This window comes from Sorex fumeus, unplaced genomic scaffold, assembly GCF_029834395.1.
Source record: "Sorex fumeus unplaced genomic scaffold, SorFum_2.1 ptg000033l, whole genome shotgun sequence".
Lineage (NCBI taxonomy): Eukaryota > Metazoa > Chordata > Mammalia > Eulipotyphla > Soricidae > Sorex > Sorex fumeus.
Genome location: NW_026606090.1, coordinates 12,382,127 through 12,390,882, shown reverse-complemented (window position 1 = coordinate 12,390,882; position 8,756 = coordinate 12,382,127). Strand labels below are relative to the sequence as shown.

General features: G+C 49.7%; 1 long non-coding RNA gene across 1 annotated transcript; it reads right to left on the bottom strand.

Moving 5' to 3' along the window:
- Positions 1-2,660: 2,660 nt before the first annotated feature.
- Positions 2,661-8,401, bottom strand: LOC130025963 (uncharacterized). Its single transcript, XR_008792825.1, has 3 exons — positions 8,328-8,401; positions 7,500-7,605; positions 2,661-2,726 (listed from the first exon to the last, which is right to left on the bottom strand). It is a non-coding gene; the product is annotated as an uncharacterized LOC130025963 (long non-coding RNA).
- Between the last annotated feature and the right edge of the window lie 355 nt (positions 8,402-8,756).

Sequence of the window (8,756 nt, the reverse complement as noted above, 5' to 3'; positions counted from 1 at the left end):
GAAACTGTGGGCTCCCCTTTTGTTGGCAAGGGGAAATTGAGGCTCCCTCTTTCAGGGTGAAACTCCTGGACACAAATAGACATGAGCCAAAACTGTATGAGCAAGACAGTCTGCTCCACTCCATGGGGATGCTGAGAAGAAAGTGGACCCTTGAAAGGAAGAAGAAAACTGGGGGAGTGTGGGTCCCCCAATCCGTGAGGACAGTGAGACATGGGCAAGTTTGGCTGAAGGGCATTTCTGATGAAATACATTGTTGAAACACACCCCCTCTGTTTTTCAAGGAATTCTGTGCTGAGATAGTAAGCAAGTCAGCCTTGTGGTGACATGTGACTCTTGGTGTAAGAAACAGCCTCAAGGCAGGTGTGCTCCTGTGACCTGCACACCTTCCCACCTGCCTTGCTTGGAGCCTTTTACTATCCCCACATTATGCTCTTGTTTTGTCCCCAGACTTTTGCTCCCATAAAAGTCTAAAGGACAGAGTCCAAATTTACACCTTGCATGCAGCTGATCCGATTCAATCCCTGGTACCATATGGCTTGGGGACCAGAGTGACCCCAAAACACCACAAGAAATGGGCTCAATCCTGCGCTACCCCCAAAGTCTCAGTTCCACAAGAGCAAGGACTTCATCCCTGAGGTTCCCTTCCCTGCTCATCCGCAGTGCTCTGTGCTAGTGAATGCAGTCAAGGAACCCGGCGGTGCAGAAATACTTCCAGTGTGTGGGTTCAGATGCTCTGCTCTGGAGAACGGTCTTTGAGGTAGAGAGGAAACTGGCACATGACACCACCCTTTGGGTATGCAGGGCTGGTTGAATAACACAACCAGGCGAAAGCAAGCAAGTTAAAGAAATCTTTTGATCTGAATGGGAGCACAAGTGTTTGGGGTCCACTAGCATGTGAGGGACCTTAAGTTCAATGCCCAGTATTACAGTCACCCCCAGGCACTTCCCTGTTGGCTCCCAGGGCCCCCAGCACTGAAATGTCAGGCTGCACAGCTGGGAGAAGGGACCTCTTTAGAAGAAGAAAACACAAGCACCTTCCACCTTGAACTGTTGTTTATGCAAACCTGCCCCTCTTCACCCGTTTCCATGGAAATACAGTGGGTCCAAGGTAATGTGTTATGTCCACCTGAGGCCGGGGAAGTCTGTTCTGGGGTCTTGAGTAAAATTTTCGACAACTGAGTGCATACACATTCGATACCACTTTGTGATCTAGTAACTCCAGATTCCTAAGATCAATCTCCAGAGAACCCACAGCTGTGAGCACCTGGCAATTCCAGTTCTTTCTTTTTTCTGTCAGTCTTTTATTCACTTTTATAATTTTTGTCATTTTTTAAGTTTTTAAAATATTTTTTAATGAATCATCGTGAGATACAATTACAGACTTACAAACTTTCACAATTATGTTCCCGTCATGCAATGATCAAGTACCCATCCATCCACCAGTGCCCTCCACTCTCCACCACCAATATACCCAGTATCCCTCCCGCCATCCCCCCATCCACTTCCCTCCCCCCACCCCACTCTGTGGCAGGCACATTCCCTTTTACTCTCTCTCTCCTTTTGGATGTTATGGTTTGCAATACAGGTAGTAAGCGGCCATCATGTTTGGTCCATAGTCTACTTTCAGTACGCATCTCCCATCCCAAGCAAGCCCTCCAAGCATCATTCACTTAGTGATTCCTTCTCTATCCCAACTGCCTTCCCCCCCCAGAATGTGAGGCCGGCTTCCAAGCAATTCCAGTTCTAACAAGGAATAACTGAGAAGCCTATCGCTCCCGAACTCAGTCAGCCCCATTGCTCCTGGCAGGCGCTCCCTATCGTCTGCATCCTCAGCTCCACAAGGACACCCCCTCCTTCAGCTGTCTGCTTGACAGGGGTCAGAGGCTCAGGGACTTTCAGTTCTGACCTTTGGTACCCTTCTGCCCCCACCCCAGGCCTCCCACAGTCCCAGATGTACTCTAACCAGAATGGTTCTACTAATGCCTGCTCACGGACACCGTGTCTCATACAAAGTCCTGCGTGCATGAGGGTGATCCTGTAAACACGAAACAGAGGGCAAAGAGCAAGATCTGTTCCCTCCTCTGCCTAGGAGCAACATACACACAGAAGTGAGCTTTGGGGGACATGGTTTCTCAGTCAACCGGTCACGCAGAAAAATGGCTGAGAAGACAACCACAAGTCATCAGCATGGAGAAGTTCACCAAGCACGGCCCCACACAGCTTTTTTGTTTGGGGGAACTTTATTTTGTTTGTTTGGGGCTCCACCTCACAGCGCTCAGGGCTCAATCCTGACTCTGTGCCCAGGGATCATTCCTGGCAGTGCTGGGGATCCAACCAGAGTTGGCTGTGTGGAAAGCAAATGTCTCACCCTTGCACTCTCTGGCACCTGTGCACTCTTACTGATGGAATCTCATTGTCCCAGCTCCAGTGACCTGCTTTTTACCCTTTTCCATTTGCATCCCACCAAGATTTAACGCAGTTCAAAACCACACCAACCAACAGCCAAACTTTCCTCTGGGTTTCTCTTTCCCTTTGTCTTGCCCATTGTCTTCGTTGTCTACGCACCAACATCTCATTATGATGAAAGAGAAATCGAGAAGTTCTACATGGAGCTAGAGAAGTTCTATAAAGAAGACCACACCTTCTACAAGATCATTGTGGGTGATTTTAATGCCAAGATAGGACCGAGAAGATCAGCTGAAGAACTTCACATCGGGACCCATGGCCTAGAATGGAATGAACAGGGTGAGAGACTGTCTGAGTTCATCATGTCGACCAAGACCATTCATGGTAACTCACAGTTCCAGAAGGCAGAATCTAAACGATGGACATGGGAGTCTCCCGCATCTCCCATCCCAAGCAAGCCCTCCAAGCATCATTCACTTAGTGATTCCTTCTCTATCCCAACTGCCTTTCCCCCCCAGAATGTGAGGCCACAACGAAATAGACCACATCATATTCAATCGACGGTTTTGCCTGACCAATGTCGCTGTTGTCCCAAAATTTCGAATGGGATCGGACCACCGCCTCCTTCGTGCAAAATTCTACTTCACAGAGCGGGGAGAAAGGGCTGCAAAGTTCAAAAAGAGAACTCCCAGAATGACCACCAACTGGGAACTCTTTGGTACTATTGCGGCAACATGGGAAGATGACATTGTTGACAATATTGACGAGGAATACGATCTACTGGTTCAGCACCTCCATGAATGTGCGAGGAACGCCGAGAGAGAGATAGCCACAAAAAAAGCCTGTCTTCAAAAACTCTTGAGCTAATTCGCCAGTGTGGTTTGGCGCATGCCTCAGGCAACCGCAAGCTAACGTCCGAGCTTGCAAAGCAGTGCAGAGATGCGATCAAGGAAGACCTCAAAGAGAGAAGAGCAGAAGTACTGGTAGATGCGGCAGAAGCCGGGAAAAGTATTCGTAATGCCCACCTGTCCTTCGCCAACTACAAGACCAATATGACTGCCCTCCGACATCCTGATGGATCCATCGCATCCTCCAGAATGGCAATGGAGAAGATTATCCATGACTTCTACTCAAATCTCTTTGATAGCCATGTCCACTTGCCGACATACCAAATTCCACAGGATGGATATGTCGTTCCCAACGTTCTCCCTTCCGAAATCTGACACACCATTTCGTCGGTAAAGAAACAAAGAGCACCCGGCCCAGACAAGGTCAGACCTGAACACCTGAAGAACCTGCTGTCAGTACTCATCAATACACTGGCTCGGCTCTTCACTCGCTACCTGTCTGAATGCAAGGTTCCGTCCCAATGGAAAACCAGCAGGACCGTACTACTGTTCAAGAAGGGAGACATCCATGACATTGGCAACTACCGCCCGATCTGCCTATTGTCTGTCCTCTACAAGTTGTTCACTCGAGTCATCCTAAATAGGATTAGCAGAACACTAGATGAAGGACAACCATGCGAGCAAGCCGGGTTCCGCAAAGGAACATATCCACACGATAACCAAACTCATTGAGGTTTCTCGGGAGTTCAAGATGCTGCTCTGTTTAACGTTCATTGATTTAAAGAAGGCCTTTGATTCTGTTGAGACGGAAGTGGTCATTGAAGCCCTAGCCAATCAGGGCATTCAAGCCCAATACATCAGGATCCTCCATGAGCTGTATTGCGGATTCACTACCAGGATCTCACCATTCTACAAAGAAGTGATCGTTGATGTCAAGAGAGGGGTGCGGCAGGGTGATACCATTTCACCGAAACTCTTCAGTGCCACCCTCGAGAACGTCATGCAATGACTGGAATGGGAAGGAATGGGAGTGAAGATAGATGGTCGGCAACGACACCACCTCCGCTTTGCTGATGACATCGTTTTAATAACACCAAACATCAGCCAAGCGGCACAAATGCTGGCCGACTTTGACCGTGAGTGTGGAAAGGTAGGACTACAGCTGAATCTTACGAAGACAATGTTTATGAGAAACAGCCTCATTCCTGATGCCCCATTCGCTCTCAACGGAACGACCATCTCCGAATGCAACAGCTATGTGTACCTAGGTCAAGAGGTCAACATGACAAATGACCTGGCACCCGAGCTGTGCAGGAGGAAGAGAGCGGCTTGGAATGCCTTCAAGAATGTCGAAGAAATAGCTAAGAGGACGAAGAACCTCCGGCTCCGGGCACATCTCTTTGATTCCACTGTTCTTCCTGCATTAACATATGCCTCAGAGACCTGAGCCCTACGCAAACAAGATGAGAACGCTATTCAGGTCTCCCAAAGAAGAATAGAAAGAGCTATGCTTGGAATATCACGTTTCACTCAAATGAGAGAAAGAATCCGGAGTTCTGACATCCGTCGACGATCAAGAACCAGGGACGCTGTCTCATTTGCCAAGGTGTCGAAAATCAGATGGGCTGGTCACATAATGAGATTTAAAGACGACCGCTGGACTATAGCTGTTACTGACTGGATTCCACGGGATGTCAAAAGACCACGTGGCCGTCCACCTTCCAGATGGTCAGACTTCTTCGTCAAGATCATGAACGATCGGTTTGAGGCCCTTCATGTTCCCGGAGCGAACAGATGCCATTGGGCTACACTAGCACGCGACAGGGACAAATGGAGACGTTACTGGCGCCCGCTTGAGCAAATCGACGACAAACGGGAAGTTAAGTGATTAAGTGATTAAGTGATTGTCTTGCCCTGCTTTTTCCTGTTCCTCGAACCTTTGCCAAGTTCACCCCTCCTTCTAGCCATCTGAAAGTATTCTTTCCAAGGAGCCACATGCTGGGCTGCTGGACCTCGGGGTCATTTTCAAGGGTGTGACTTTGGAGACACCTGGAGGGCCAGTGTCAGCAGTGGCAGCCCCCCCCCCCCCCCCTTGGCGCTCTTGCTCTTCAGAGGCTCATTCCACAGGCTGAGCCAGTGCCCTGCTCCTCTCACTGTTTGTACAGAGGTCTGTCTGTCGCACGAGTCTGCCTTGTCTTGTCCCACATTCTTCAGCCTTGCAATGCAGGCCATGGCAGATTCTACTGTACCAAGAGAGTCCAGGAATGTCAGCTGAATGCTGCTTCTCTGCTCCCTGGAAAGTGAGAAACTGACACGTGCCTAATGCTTTCTTTTCTCAGGGCTGGGCGGGGAGAATGGGATTAAGTCAATTGAAGCTAAAGACTCAAATTCTGAAGTGCTTTCACTCTCATTTTAACAAAAGTAAAGCCACTAAGTGATTTAAAAGGTATGCGGGCAACTTTCAGTCAGCATAATGATTATCATAAGCAGAAAGGGGCAGGATTGTTTTTTGTTGGGGGGGGGGGGCACACCTGGCACTGCTCTCTGCTGATTCCTGGCTCTGCACTCAGGGATCACTCCTGGTGGGGTCAGGGGACCATATGAATTGGCAGGAATCAAACCGAGGCCTACCTCATGCTAAGCAAGAGTCCTATCTGTTGCTGTACTATCTTTCTCACCTCTGCAGCATTTATTTTATTACCCCTTGTGCATCCCCCCCAGCCCTGCCCATGTCTCTTTGGTCTTGTTGTCATCATTGTGTTGTTGTGATGACCAGGGGTTGCATATAAGCCTGGTTGGGAGGCTCATATATTATTGTTGTTGTTTTTACTTTTGCACTCTCTCTCCCTCTGTCACAAGGTGTTCACTGTGGTGGTCCTCAGAGTCAAACGTCGGGCTGCAGTGCTCACACTCTCGGCCACAGTGCTCACCAAGGTTTGTGCTCCTTGAGTGGCAATCCTTGTTCTAGTGCACATGGAAGGTCACACTTAGTTGCGGCACAAAGTTAGGGTTGCAGTACCCCAGGGAGTCACTGGGGAGCCTGGACGAGCTCACTGGAGGTCGTGCTTTCTGGCCATGGGACCGCACTTCTCTTTCACTGAGGTGCCCACTGTGCCCCATTTTTTGCTGCTCTCACACCAGAAATGGCAGCGTTGGGTGGGGGCTTGGAAACAACAGAGCGGCCAGGACTGTGCTCAGGGCACCTGGGCACCTGGGTAGTGCTCAGGGCACCTGGGCGTTCTAAGCCCCTGCACTTCTCCTCCTGGCAGGGGAGATCATCTTGAACAGAAGAAAGCTCTGTGGAGGGGCTGGCATGGGACCCTGTCTTGTCACTGTGAACAAGGTCACTGTCACTGTCACTGTCCTCCTGTTGTTCATTGATTTTTATCGAGCGGGCCCAGTAACGTCTCCATCATGAGACTTTGTTGTTACTGTGTTTGGCATATCGAATACGTCACGGGTAACTTGCCAGGCTCTGCCGTGCAGGCAAGATACTCTTGGTAGCTTGCCAGGCTCTCCAAGAGGGGCGGAGGAATCGAACTCGGGTCGGCCATGTTGGCTGCTTGCAAGGCAAGCACCCTACCTGCTGTGCTATCGCTAACTTCCTTCCTAAGACCCTTGAGTCTTGGTCTATGGCAGGAGGCAAAGCCATGACTCAGTCTGCTACAGGGAAACTCCTGCAGGCCCCCAGATGAGGCAAGGATGTGTCTGAGCTTTGATGCTGTTTCCCTTCCTCTACCCAGCAGAGACTGAATGGGAGTGGTAGTTGGGGGGGGGGGGGGTTAATGGAGGGGGGGCAACCTAAGAGTGCCTCCTCCAGACTCTGCCATGGGAGACCAGCTGGCTGCACACACAGGCAGAGGCTGATACAGGAACAAACTTCTTCCCCAGCCCAGATCCTGCAAACGTGTCACCCGGGAGCATCTGCATGGGAAAGTGCCGTCCTGGGAAAGCAGCTCTGGGAGCTGGGATGGCGTGTATACCACACTTTCAGTGGGCTGACATGCACAGGGCCTCCACGATAGCGAGGTTATATTTAGCTCAGAACTCGAGTGAAACGTGGGGCCGCCTGCAACGTGCAAGGAGAGACAGCCCCCAGAACAAACACAGACTTGAGGCCTGGAAAAGAAAAGAGCAAAGTGCACGACTGGAAAGAATAAATATGCACAGCCCCAACCCCAAGGTCTGAGGGCACAGGGGGAGTGTCCGGATCCCTGTGGGCAAAGCTGGGGGAGGGGTCTTTACCTTGCTCAGATTTTTTTCACTGCTAGAATGAATCTTCAGGAATGTTCCTTCATGCACCAAGACACAGTCTTTAGCCTATGAACCACAGCCCTTCTGCATTGAAAATCTAGGAGAGAGAGAGAGAGAGAGAGAGAGAGAGAGAGAGAGAGAGAGAGAGAGAGAGATCAGAGGGTTGAATTCCCAGTGCCACTGGGAATGACCCCTGAACACAGAGTCAGGAGTAACACCAGGCACTCCAAACTTTGCTCCTCCACAACCCCCCCTCCAAAAAAAAAAAAAAAAGAGAATAAAAAGTCAGTTTTCCAGGGTTCCAGTTTTTTTTTCTTTATCAAATATGGTGGGAAGGATAGTTTGAGCCACATCAGTCCCCAGTTCTGCTCTGGCTTTAAATCTGACAGTCACCTCTACAGACCCAGGCTGAAAGGCACCTTCATTGTTTTCACAACACTGTTGACACAGTGACCCAACTGTTATCTCCAGCTTGTTCTCTGAGAGATCAATTGAGCAAATAGAGCTTTTGCTGCCTGCCCCCCCAGCATCCCCCCTGCCCTGCCCCGCCCCTGCTTCTTCTTCTCCCAGGTCTGGTGCTGATCTGCTTTAAAGCTGAACAATTCAACTCTAAAGGAAAATCTCATGCTGTGTGATGGCCTCAAGCCGCATCTGTGAGCAGGCTAGGAAAGGAAACTGCAGCTAGGCCGAGTCTGGGGACACCGGGTACAGGGCGCACACTGCCTCTTCTCTCCGACATAGGGGAGGACAGCAAATTCCCGAAGACACTGAGCTGAGAGTCAGAGGCTGAGGGCCTTGGTTCCTGACCCCATTTCTTACTTGCACGGTATCCTTCAAACCTGCTGGATGTCCAGTACATTCCTGCTTCTTTCCGTCCCAAGCTTTTTCTGTTGTGTCATCCACAAAACTGTAAACAGTGCAGCCACAGACGCATTTGCTCAACAATACAGAGATTTGGGGTTTGGTTTGTTTAGGGTTTTTTGTTTATATGTTTGTTTAACCACACCTGATACTTACTCAGGGACCATGTGGTGCCTGGGATCAAACCCGAGGTCTCATGCGTGCCAAGCAGGCCTGAGTTAAATGCCACGCTTGAATGGCTCTTTGCACCATGTCCCCACTGACACTACTCTGCATTTTCATTCGTTAAGCTGTAAATTCTTCAAAAACAGAGAAAATTTTTGCACAAATGCTTGACCCTATATGGGTATTCAGTAAATATTGACGAATGAAGGAACTTGCAGAATG